The sequence below is a fragment of the Podarcis erhardii genome (assembly GCF_964252035.2).
Source record: "Podarcis erhardii genome assembly, chromosome: 13".
Taxonomy (NCBI): Eukaryota; Metazoa; Chordata; class Lepidosauria; order Squamata; family Lacertidae; genus Podarcis; species Podarcis erhardii.
Genome location: NC_138502.1, coordinates 53,623,198 through 53,636,163, shown reverse-complemented (window position 1 = coordinate 53,636,163; position 12,966 = coordinate 53,623,198). Strand labels below are relative to the sequence as shown.

The 12,966-nt window shown below is 45.8% G+C and overlaps 1 long non-coding RNA gene across 1 annotated transcript; it reads right to left on the bottom strand.

Moving 5' to 3' along the window:
* Positions 1-3,654: 3,654 nt before the first annotated feature.
* On the bottom strand, positions 3,655-12,775 carry LOC309327354. Its single transcript, XR_014150513.1, has 4 exons — positions 12,368-12,775; positions 11,995-12,149; positions 10,239-10,416; positions 3,655-5,590 (listed from the first exon to the last, which is right to left on the bottom strand). It is a non-coding gene; the product is annotated as an uncharacterized lncRNA (long non-coding RNA).
* Between the last annotated feature and the right edge of the window lie 191 nt (positions 12,776-12,966).

Genomic DNA, 12,966 nt, shown 5'->3' with positions numbered 1-12,966 from the left:
GGAAGTCCACTTGCCCCGGGACTTGTGCTTCACTTCTTGCCCAAGGCTGCAAGTAAAGCACAACCTCCTGGCTCAACCTCCAACTCCCCACAGGCCTCCGTGCATTTTTTGCCCTTTCTGGGCTCTTTGAAAAGGCACCTCTAGGTTCAGCGCAATGCGCACGTGCCCAGTCACACATCAATGGGATGCTCCTAAATTGGTTGGGCAAAAATCTCTTTCTTCGGCTGTATTTTATTGAAGATGATCTGAGCTACATTCATCCTATGTTACACTATGTTACACTCTATCGTGTTTGTTTCCCTTCACTGATGTTTTTACAGTGGTACCTCCGGTTACAGACTCTTCAGGTTACAGACTCCAGTAACCCAGACATAGTACCTCAGGTTAAGAACTTTGCTTCAGGATGAGAACAGAAATTGTGCTCCAGTGGCAGCAGGAGGCCCCATTAGCTAAAGTGGTACCTCTAGTTAAGAACAGTTTCAGGTTAAGAATGGACCTCCGGAATGAATTAAGTTCTTAACCCAAGGTACCACTGTATAACGTTGCTCTGCTATGTGGTATCTATGTGTGTAAGACATTTGTGCATAGCAAACACAGGTGCTGAGTGCCAACAGGACTGTAAAAAACAAGGCTGGGCCACTGAGAAGCAAAAGGGGAAGTCAGCGCATGTTCAGAGGAACAACTGAGGTTTGCAGCAGTGCAAGAAAACTGCAGGTTCAGGGCTTGGGGTTCTTAGGCTCGAATCCTGCCTGTGGGTTCCCCACAGGCACCTGTCTGGTTTGCCACTGTGAGAGCAGGATGCTGGATTAGATGGGCCTGATCCTGCACAGCTGTCCTTAACCCTTTCCTGTAGCCCTGCAGGGCAGCTCCCAGAATCTTCCTTGCCACAGCTGCTAGTTCCTGGGATGGGCCTCCTCCTGGACTGCATGGAACTGGGCAGGCCAAAAAATGTAGTACAAACACCGACAACTGGGAAACACTGGCCTGTGAGTGCTCCAATTGGAGAACGGCCTTTACTAAAGGTGCCATGGGTTTTGAAGACACTCAAACTCCGGACGCAAGGGAGAAATGTGCTAAGAGGAAGGCACGCTTGGCAAACCCTCACCAAGATCAACACCCACCCGGAAACCTACGGTATGTCCCCACTGTGGAAGGACGTGTGGATCCAGAACTGGCCTCCACAGTCATGGACTCCCTGTTCAGACCATGTTAATGGAAGACCATCTTAGTCGGCTCTGAAGAATCCCCAAAGAAGGAGGAGGAACTGGGCATGGCTGCATATGATACCTCTGGGAGAGTGACCCATGTGCTAGGACCACTGTGGGTGAAGGCAGAGGGAAGGGAAACTGATATGCGGTGGGAGGGAGCAGCCAGCAGTGGACAGGTGTTCCATGTCTCTGTAGGCCAGACTTCCCCAACCTGGTGCCCTCCATATGCTTTGGACTACAATTCCTATCAGCCTCAGCACTGTGCAGTAGGCTTCCCACCTGCCACGCTGATGGAAGTAGATGGGAGTTGTAGTCCAAAGCATCTGGAGGGCACCAGGTTGAGGGAGTCTGCTGTTGGCTTTGATTGAGTTCAGGATGAGACCCAAGGGGTGAAGCCAAAGGTGACTATCCAGGATGGGGTGGGAGGTCACAACCAGACTATATTTTGCCCCCTCTGTAGCCCCCAAGAACAATAATTCTTGTAGCTTGAAGTCTGTGAGAAAAAACATCTTACACAAGTTTAGTATAATCCACCTGGAAGCTTGTGAAACTGCTACAGGGGGAGGTTCGCAAAGGTTTTACCTGTTATTCTGCGTTAGGTGGGTGCAGCCATATCATGACTCAGTTTTCTGCTATTTCCACTAACACTCACATGCCCAAGTAGCCAAGCTTTGCTTTAGTGTGGAGAAAAGGGCTTCCTGGGACAACACCCAAGCTCAGCATTTAACCACCTCCAGTGGCCCTGAAGGAAGAACTCCTTGTGTAACGGGGGTTAGGCCTGTGCCTGCCTTCCAGCCCCTCCGTTTTGGAAAGCAGAAGGCAGGCAAGCAAGAGAGGGAGGCTGGGCGTTGCTATGTGGGCGTCTTTATCAAGCGGATCTAACAGGGTAGGGCAAATGCAGGGTCTCATTAAGCCATCCTATCTGTATTAAAAATTTAGCAACATTCAATAATTCATGCCAGCTGGATGACAACACTTCACAACGGACCTGGGAAGGGAATCACTGTTCCAAAAGGGAAGGAGGGATGGATAGACATTTGCTGGGGTTCGGGAAGTAGGGGGCAGTTTGACCTAATCCCCCTGAATTAGCCTTTATGTATTTATTTTTCCAATTTCTGATAATTTGTATTTTATTTTGGCAATGCATGTATACCACTTAATCAGAATCATCTTTAACCAGTGTGCAGTCAGCTTAACAAATATGACAGCGTTTTGTTTTGTCTTTTTAAAAAGCCTAACTATATAATCAGGACTGTCTTAAAATGCCTGCTAGGCACCAGAAGTTCAACAGAGAGAGGGTCCTGTCAGATCTCAGCTCAGAGGGAGTTCCACAGGATTGGGCCCATGCTCCTGAACCTGCTGAATATGAGCTGTGAAGGACTACACACACAGACTCCCCCGCCCCCGCCCGCCCCGGAGACCTCAGGGATCAGGCAGAGGTCTAAGAAATCAGGTGGTCCTTAAAGCATCCTGGACCCAAGTTGTTAAGGGTCTTGAAAATCAATGCAAATACTTTGGGTTGGACTCAGCTATACAGTCACCATAGTGGGGGCCAACACAAAGAGTCCCACAAGCACCTCTGGGACTTTGTCTCCTCTTCTGCCCCACCCCAAAGTGGCTCAGGGGAGGGACCCAGGAGAGCACCCAGAACAGTGCAAGGGGGGTGGGGGAGAGATCATTCCATCAGGCGAGCGGAAATGCTTGCCCCAATGCAGCAAGTGTAACAGTGTGACATGGAGTTCTGCTCTTCCCCTGGCAAGCTTCTAAGCTCAGGATAGTATTTCTCCATCAACTGTCTGGCCGCAGAGTTTTGCTCCAGCTGGAGCCTCCAGCCCAGGTGTGAGGGCAGTCCCACCTAGAGCTCATTCAACAACTCAAGGTTACTAAATAAAGAAATTGTCCAGTAGCACCTTGGAGACCAACTAAGTTTGTTCTGGGTATAAGCTTTCACTTCTTCAGATACACTGAAACAAAAGCCACCAGACCCTTAGTGGGAGTGTTGGGAGGGGAAGGTTTTTCTCAGGAAAACACCACCCCACTCTCCCACAGTATATAAGGGTCTGGTGGCTTCTCTTTCAGTGTATCTGAAGAAGTCATACCAATAACTAACTTAGTTGGTCTCTAAGGTGCTACTGGACTATTTATTTTTATGTTTATTTTGACTGCGTCAGACCAACACGGTTACCTACCTGAATCTAGAATCAAGGTGACTAGTGCATGAATCGTTGTGGCCTGACTACCCACCTCCAAGAACAGCCATCATTGCTGGTACACCAGCCATATCTAATAAAAGGCACTCAGTCACTGAGGCTGCTGGAGCCTCCAGCAACAAAGCCACCCCAAACTACAAAGCTGCTCTTTCACATGGAGGCAACTGACCAACCTCCCAGACCACCCACCCAGAGTGTCTCCATCTTCGCAGTCCAGCTTATTTATCCTCATCCTATCCATTATTGTGCTAAGACAGTGGTCCAGGTCATGCACAGCCTCTCTTGACTCAGATGTCATGGAGAAGTATAGATGTGTGTCTTTGGCATACTGGTGGCACGTTGCCCCAAAACCTCTTAACACTGCACAACAACCATATCAAATACTGTAAAAGTATAAAACATGCCTAAGCCTGCAACTCTTTGCCCAGTTTCCTGGCAGTCTGCCACAGTGAACTTTGTGGGACTTACTTCTGAGCTGACATGTATAAGATGAACAACAAAGAGTCTTAAGGCACTTTAAAAACAAAAAGATGTATTATGGTGTAAGCTTTGGTGGATTACAGCAGACTTCATCAAATGCATGGAGTGTTGTGTGGTTATCTTTTTGAGGGGGTTGCAAACAACGAGGTCAGATGAAAATAATATGTAGTATAGATAGCAATAATTGAATAATTCTCTGCTGTATTTCACAAAAAAAGATGATGGTAATACAGACGTCCTGGCATTTATAAGCCAATCAACACATATAATGTGCCAAAGACCCTTTCTGTGTACATACAGCTTTGCGTTATATAATAACAATGGAAGTCTTGAAACACAAAAGGTAGTAAGCAAGACAGGAGTACCTCTAGGCATGTGCAGAATACCCTTTTCACACCACAACACTGAGGAACTGCTCTAGGGCAGAGGATATAAGCTGAAGTCTCAGCACCCCTCGTTTCCGGAGTTAAGTGTTCTTCTGCATTTGGGTCAGAATCAGATTCTTAACAAGGCCTGGTCTTGGGGTGTAGAAGAATTTTTTTACGTGTGGATAAACATACCAAAGCCCTTAATTGAGATGGCTTTAATTCCAGGGCAATGAATGGGACTTAATAATTCATGCTGGGGGGTCGACTTACAATGCAGGCGCCGCTCTGGCAGTTATGAGAAATCCAACTTTTGCAAATGCATCCTCTTGGCAACACTATCCTTCCCCATTAAGCTTATCACTTGCAATGTAATGTTGCCAGGATGGAGGCAACCGTTGAATCCAGGACATTGAAAAAATGGATCTTGCTTGACTTCAGATGACTTTTACAGAAGAGACCTCCAAAACCTTGGTCAAATCACAGATCATATCCATTTCCACTGACTGAACTGTAAAATCTAGACATAAACTTTTTCCTGACATGGGCACTGCACAAAACCACGATTCTAAGTCACAGAGCCTCAAGGATTGCGAAAAGGCAATCACAGTGAACAAACCCAGGAAGTCAATAGCTAAGAAAAGTCTTTGGACTCAAAAGCATTCTCCAGTAAACCCTGGTGATGATCAATGGTGTGTTGTCATAAGGAAGGATAAACAAGAAAAATCAAACAGTATTCAGGTTAAGAAGTCTCTCTCCGAGATGATAAAGGAAAGGAAAGCATCATAGAATTTATTTCTGTCAGTTTCATATTTCTTTCTTTTTTAAAAAAATAAATTCATTTGCTTTTTTTGTTGATACACTGAGAGAGAGAAAAGGAAGAAAACCAAAAATACAAATGAAAATAATAATGAACACAAAATTATTTACAGAACAATAAAGCAAGATTTGGTCTTTGAACTATAGACCCAACGTCAGGTCTATTCCTTACTTCAATTATATATTACTTGTTGCCAGTACACACGTCTCTCATAATTTAACGAATCCTTAATTTGTCTTAGGTCTCATGTCTTTCTTAAAGCTACTACTGAAATTATATTTCACTTTACAAGGTTGCCTTAATCCATCAGGCAGCAGCACAGCTGTGCATACACCGTCACAGGAAGGAAGGAAGGATCCAAGAGCATTTTGCTGGGGGTCTCAAGAGGGCCCCGTGTGGAATCAGGACCCGCTCCTGGGATCCACGCGTTGCATCACAGCCCGGCTGCTACAGAGCACCAGATCCAGTTCAGTCAGCGGAGGCAGATGTGATCTGTGATGCGCTGGCCTCCTGTGAAAATCACGCAAACCCAAGATGATCGATTTTCTATATCCAGCGTCCCCTTATGCTATGCCCCCGCAGCGGGACTGAGCAGGGTCGCCCCGGAGAGCCGTTCCAGCGGGAGAGGACTACACTTCCCAGCATGCCTTGCACAGAGCTCCTTCGGCCCGCCGGCTATTCCTGCGGAGGTTAGCGGCATGGACAGACTACACTACCCAGCGTGCCTCGGGAGGGAGGGAGGCATTTCCGGCAACCTCCCATCGGCATCTGTGTGGAAACCAGCCACTGGGAGGACTATGTTACCCAGCATGCACCGCTGGAAGAAGGGCTGAAGAACAAGCACGGAGGGCGCAAATGTATGCTGGGAACTGTAGTCGCTGCTGCGTGACATCTTCTCTGGAACCTCGCGGCGTTCGACGTATACGTTTTTCAAAACTGTTACCAAAAATAGGTATTTGATACGGACCCCCGAGGTCCTCTAGCCCAGTGTTTCCAAACCTTGGGCCTCCAGCTGTTTTTGGACTACAATTCCCATCATCCCTTGCCACTGGTCTTGCTAGTCAGGGATGATGGGAGTTGTAGTTCAAAAACAGCTGGAGGCCCAAGGTTGGGAAACACTGCTCTAGCCCACCCCCCTGCAATGCAGGAATCTCAGCTAAAGCCTCCGTGACAGAGGGCCAGCCAACATCTGCTTGAAAACCTCCAAGGAAGGAGAGGCCACCGCCTCCCGAGGGAGTCTCTTACTGTCAGAAAGGTCTTCCGGATGTTTCGTCAAAATATTGCTTGTAACTTGAAGCCATTGTTTGAGTTCTCCCATCCGGAGCAGGAGAAAACAACCCCAAGCCCCAGTCAGCCTCCCCTGCTTGTCAGTCTCCTCCGTCAAGTGTGGCGCCCAGAACTGGACACTGTATTCCAGGTGTCTTCTGACCAAGGCAGAAGAGAGGGGGACTAATCCTGTACTTCCCTTGATCTGCCTTAGATAGTGGAAATGACGCCACACTGACTCCAAACTGCAGCCCCACGGTGAGTGGATCGTCTGGGCCTTGGCAGTGGTGTCATCTACCGGCAGCTGTTGGTATGCCTGAGCAAGGTCGAGTTTCGCAAAAACCTTGCCCTCTCCCAGTGAGCGTAGTAAGTGTTGGATGACAGGGATGGGGTACGCATGCTGTTGGAGCGCCTTGTTTATCGTGCACTTATAGTCAGCACAGATGCACACTGATCCATCAGGCTTGATGGGCGTCACAATGGGAGTCTCCCACTTAGTTTTGTCTATGGGTTCCAGGACCCCTGTGTGATCAGCTTGTCATCCACCTTAGGCTTGAGTGCAAATGGTACGCGTCGAGGCTTGACTCTGATGGGTTTGATTCGCGGATCAAGGTTAAAGGACATAGGCGACCCCACGTACTGTCCCAAGGTTCCATCGAACACTTCCGAAAACTCTGTGATGATGGCATCTATTTCTGACTGCAAAACACTGTGGATGCCTGTAATTTCCAACCCCAGGGACGCAAACCAGTCCAGTCCCAGCAGGCTGGGCCGATTTCCATCGGCCACGACTAACTTCAGCGGTCCCGAAAATTCCATAAAGGTCACTTTGAACTTGCCCACACCTACAACCGGAATGTTATTTCCCTGATAATCCTGCAAATGCAGGTAGGTGGAGTCCAGTTGTTTCTTAGATAATTTGGGAATCAACCTTTTGATGGTACTCCAAGAGACGATGGACATGGCAGAGCCCCTGTCAACTTCCATGTCACATGGTTTGCCCTCAATAGTCACGGTGACATAAATTTTCCTGTGTTCCGACCCGTCAGCCCGGCCAACTGTCAGCTCGGCTGAGCAACGGCAGTTGGTGACAGCGTGGCAGTCCTGGTTAGCATACCTTGCCGATGCCTTCTTGTTTCCCAGTGCTGGTAGAGTATCTGCTGGCGTAGACGAGCAACAAACCCTCGCCATGTTTTCCCGGTGCCGGTTGAATGGTGAGGGATGGACGCTAGCTTCGGCGATATCTCAGCTCTTGAGTGTTCAGCTCAGCAGTTCAGCTCTGGCTGTGTCTTGTTTCATCTGATCCCACCTTCATCGCCAGTGTTAAATAGTGGGAATGATGGACGAAGGACACAGCTCTGTTAGATTCACAGCTCTTTATTGCAGCTGTTAGAACTGCTCCTGGAGTCAGACTCACTGCAGCCTAGCTGGCTGCTTTATATAATACTAAGTAACTTGTAACAGTAACAACTCCCAACTAGCTAACCAATAAGTGAGCAACAGTTCTCAATCCTTCATTTGCATACTGGTGGCCCTGAGTGAGACCTGCAGCTAATCTTAATACAGTGGTACCTCGGGTTACAGATGCTTCAGGTTACAGACTCCGCTAACCCAGAAATAGTACCTTGGGTTAAGAACTTTGCTTCAGGATGAGAACAGAAATCGTGCTGCAGCGGCGCGGCAGCAGCGGGAGGCCCCATTAGCTAAAGTGGTGCTTCAGGTTAAGAACAGTTTCAGGTTAAGAACAGACCTCTGGAACGAATTAAGTACTTAACCCGAGGTACCACTGTACATAACAATCTGGACACTATACTTCTGTTGAGGCCGCCTAGATTAGCAATAGCTTTTTCTTCTTCTATTTTTGCTGCTGCATCACACTGTTGACTCATGTTCAGATTGTGGTCCTCTGTCCTTTTCACATGTGCTGCTAGGTGTCCCCCACCTCATCTATGTGCAGCTGGCTCTTCCTGCCCAAGTGCAGAACCTGACATCTAGCTTGGGCCCAGTACTCCAGTCTGTCATCCACGCTTGTCTTGATGGTGTGGTGGTTGTTCTTTTATTGGCCTTTACAAAAAGCCTAAAAGGGGATAGTACCGTAATTGTTTTCCTTCTAGAGATAGTTTCTGATGGTTACAAGCACTGCTTGGGATGTATGTGTTGCAGATTGGGGTCTGCTTCCCCCTCAGCCACAGAAATCATTTTAGCTGCTTAAGGAAGAAGCATAGAGGAAGACAGAATTATTCATAGAAGCAAAACTAACTTAAAAACATGACTTCTTGTAGAAGGGATAGTGGCGATACATTGTAATAGGTAGCATAAATGTCATTTACAGTGAATATAACCCTGTGGACAGACCAAATTGATAAAGAATGCTTTGTACATTAACTTTTTGCTGCCATTTTTGTATATTTTTTTGTGCTGCTGAAAATTTAACAAATATCATTTAATCTGAAAAACCCTAAACTTTAATTTTTTCTTCTTCTTTTGCAAAGAACTTCCATCTGAAATTGTGCAGAAGGCATACTGCCTGACTGAGCCAGTTCAGTTCCGCTCTCTCCCCGCCTTTCTATTTTTACAAATTTATTTATTTGGTTTTTCAAATTAAAATTTTACAGAGATATATCAAACATAAATAATAAAAACAAGATTCCTAGGAATCTTGGACTTCCACCCTCCCCTTTGTGGGTCCTATTATTAATGAAATAAAATCTTTCTTACGGTCATAGACCAGCATAAGTAGGGTGGGTTACAATCATTTAAAATCTGTAAAACGTTTTGGAAAGCTAAAATTATTAAAACAGAAGGTATATATAAAAAACTATAAGAAGCTAAAAGAATCTAAAAGAAGGGTTAGGAGCATTAAACAGATGTGGAAGAGCATAAAAGGTTAGTATATAAAAGGCTATGGCTATCGATTTACAAAGCACGCCAATATGAGTGTTCATTAAATCTAGTTTGTGGCGCAGGTCATGATCCGACAAATTTTGAGCACTGCTATGCAGAACCTGGCAACTTGTATGTTGTAGCAGGGTTGGTATCTGAAAGCAGCAGGGAGGTATAGAATTGCCCTGTGCACCCTGGGTCCTTATGGGGAGATGAGTGGGTAGATGAGGCTAATACGAATGTCTCTATAATATAGGCACTGGAGAAGCACATATTTCTGTTTGTCCAGAATCACAGCAGCATTGTCTCTCTTCCTATATCAACCTTCAATGACAGCCGAGGGGAGGGTGTGACATGGTGCCAGGGTAAAGGCCCTCCGATGCTTAGGACTTCAAGTTTAGTTAGATATGCCATGAGGGAGGCAGAGTACCTGATAGATTCATTGGCAATAAAAGTTGGGGTCCTGGCTAGATCCAGTTGGCGTTCTGTGTCTGCTACATGTTGTTTAATGAGTGCTTTGGCCTGATCATATCCCATGCTGAGTAGAAGACCTGGAGAGAAGCCCAGGGATGAGTTTTTAGTTGCCACTGCCTGTTTCCATGTGGATTGAAAATCATCACTCATAGTTAGTGGGATAAGGCCAAGGGGAAATAGAGATAGTCTGAGCCAGTAGTTGAGTATAGTCACCACACTCTAGCCTCCACTTTTGTGAAGTCTGTCTAGTCTCAGAGTGGCATTTGTCAGGAGTGCGTGCAGGAGCCGGGCCCTGTGACCAGTAGGACTTCGCAGGACTGGGGCCTTCCTAAGTTTGTTCTGAGGAGACAAGGCACGGCCGCACAGGTGAGGCTGATTGGTAACTCACAGCACCTGGTGGCAAGAGCTGGGAAGGGATATAAGGTCATATTAATGCATACAAATATTAATGCATACAAATATAAGCATTGCCAAAGCATTTAAGATTACAGTGGTACCTCGGGTTACATACGCTTCAGGTTACAGACTCCACTAACCCAGAAATATTACCTCGGGTACAGAACTTTCCTTCAGGATGAGAACACCCTTTTCTTCATACCCTTCTTACACCTAGTCTGCTGGGTGAACTTGGATCCTCCTAGGTTTTGATCTTGTATAGGAGTGGTCACAGCAAACAGTGCAAGCTGTCACCATGATGGAAAGTACCGTGACTGAAAGGCAGAGAGAGTGCGAGAAAATATTAGCTTCTGGAATTGCTAACCAGGAGTTAGAGCAACCCAACCTGCTAATACAATGAATAGACTCACCAGAAAGGGAGAGATGTGGCTTTTAGAGGGCATAAGAGTTGCTAACAACAAGAGCTCTAGAACAAGCATGCCCAAACTATGCTCATTGTTTTTCATTGTTTTGCTTTTGGCACCTACAAAAAAAAAAGTAACCTGCACTTTCCTGCTCTCCCAGCTGCACCCAGGCTTGGAGTGGAGAGTAGACAGTCACGATCACTGTCAAGGTAATGGGTTCCTAGAAAATACAGGCAGGGGGAGGGAGTGAAAGGAAGAAGCAGCTGGTTCTCTGAGGCCTGGGAAGTGGAATGGATAAAGGACATAAACAACACTAGGGCTATAGCGGACACTGGGAAAGGAAATTCTTGTAATGGGATGGGGAAGCATTTTGCATGGCTTTCAAACTTGCGAACACTAACCCACTCCGCTGTACAATGACTATTACTCCTAGTACATCAGCGAGACAGAAATAATACCGACAGTTCTCAAAGGATGGTGTGAGCTGCACAATGATTATAAACCCCATTGCAAATCAGACAGAATATGAGTGGTAGTAGCTGTTCTTAAAGGTACAGCTGACTTCTAATGTAAAGAACTGTAGTACCAGCAGGTGAAGGGCAAAGGAAATAAAGCTTTAGTTCAGGCTAGCCCAGAGTTCTAGTTGAAAGAAGGCTAGGCTCATCTGGCTCTTTCCCAATGCCAACAGGGGGAGGATTTGTTGCAGTACACAAGGAGGCTTTTCTTCTTTGGAATTCAACAGAGGAAACATTACATGGTTGCTTTTATATCTACCAGCTTTCTTCGGCATCTCTGGTTGTTAATTACCCCGTCACTTGTTTCAGGAACTGCTCCATGCCACCTGGTGGATCTTTGGACACATGCATGTTAATCACTTGATGACGGTTTCATATTTGAACATCTGTCACAGGCAAAGCTTTCATACTGCTTTGGATATGCTGCTTTGCAATGGATATGCACACTTCCTACATTCATCTCAGAATGCAAGTGATGAGAAGTTATCTGTGAATCGACCCTTGTTCTTTATGCTGGGAGATTCCGCTGTTAGCTCTAAACTGTACATGCATAATCTTGTAGTACGGTAGCCCAAAGCCACACTACCATTTGACCCAGAGTTAACCATTTCTGTCAATGTTGACTCCCATGCCATTCATATGATAAAGTTCAGTTTGAAACTTTAAGTGCTGTAGAACCTAGGGGCTGGCTCTGCCACACAAATATTCTCTCATTCATACACACACACACACACACACACACACACACACACACATTTATATTGTATGGTGAAACTTAGCAGTGTAGATCTGCACTGAATTCTTACAAACCTTTACTTAAAGCCTGTCCTGAGCATCACAATTGCTGAGGAATCAGAAACCATGTAGATTAAAGAAAAGCTCAAAAAAAAAGAATAGATTATTCATAGCTCCTGAATGACAAAATAGACCCATCTGACAAGCTCAGAAAGTTGCAAGCATGATTCATACATACCAATGAACAAGATGATGAAGAAAAAGAACAATCTCCCAAGGTTCAGCCTTGGGTAGTCCCTCGAGCTTGAGCCATAGCTTGCTACCAAGAGCATAGAGTTCATTCTGAAATTCCTTGGTAGACATCCTGCTTGGGTTAACCCACGTTTTGTAACACTGGACAAGGGGGGAGGGAGTACAAAAGAGGGAATTTGTCAAGTTTCTACTGTTAACTTTCATAAACTGAACACCAAGAAGGAACTGCCTGTTCTGTGGTGCTAACTAAATTGAGATCACCAGCAAAACAAGTTTAGCAGGGCTCTGCCCTTGATTTTCTAGTCATGTGCACAGCAGTTCAGAAGGAGGCTTATTAGACACATCCAAACAGAATGTACATTCAAGACAATCAGAAATTGATTTCCCTAATTCTGACTCTCATTATTTCAGAGGTTACAGCAATAATCTTGCTCTTCTTCCTGAAAAATTACTTCCTCCATCAAAATATTTGCCCATGTCAGGTATTTATTTAAAATATGTATAGCCCATCTTTCCACGGGGCAGACTACAAGTGTGTGTGTGTGTAAGTAAGTAAATAAGCCTTTTGCACAGACTTGTCCATAACTATTTTGTCCATAATAATTATCAAAGTTTATAGCAAAGTTTTTCTTGATCTTCCATCAAAGAAGAAACGGCTTACGTCTCTACTCCTTTCACCTTCAGAAGAAAGTTTCTGGGTTCCACATGAAGTGCATAATGCTGCAGCATTCCATATTCCATTTTGTCATGTCATGTGTTCTAAAAGGTCAGGGGTCAGAAAACTTTTTCAGTAGAGGGCCGGCCCACTGTCCCTCAGACCTTGGGGGGGGGGGCGGACTATATGGGGGGTAATGAACGAATTCCTATGCTCCACAAATAACCCAGAGATGCATTTTAAATAAAAGCACACATTCTACGCATGTAAAAACACGCCGATTCCCGGACCATCCGCGGGCCA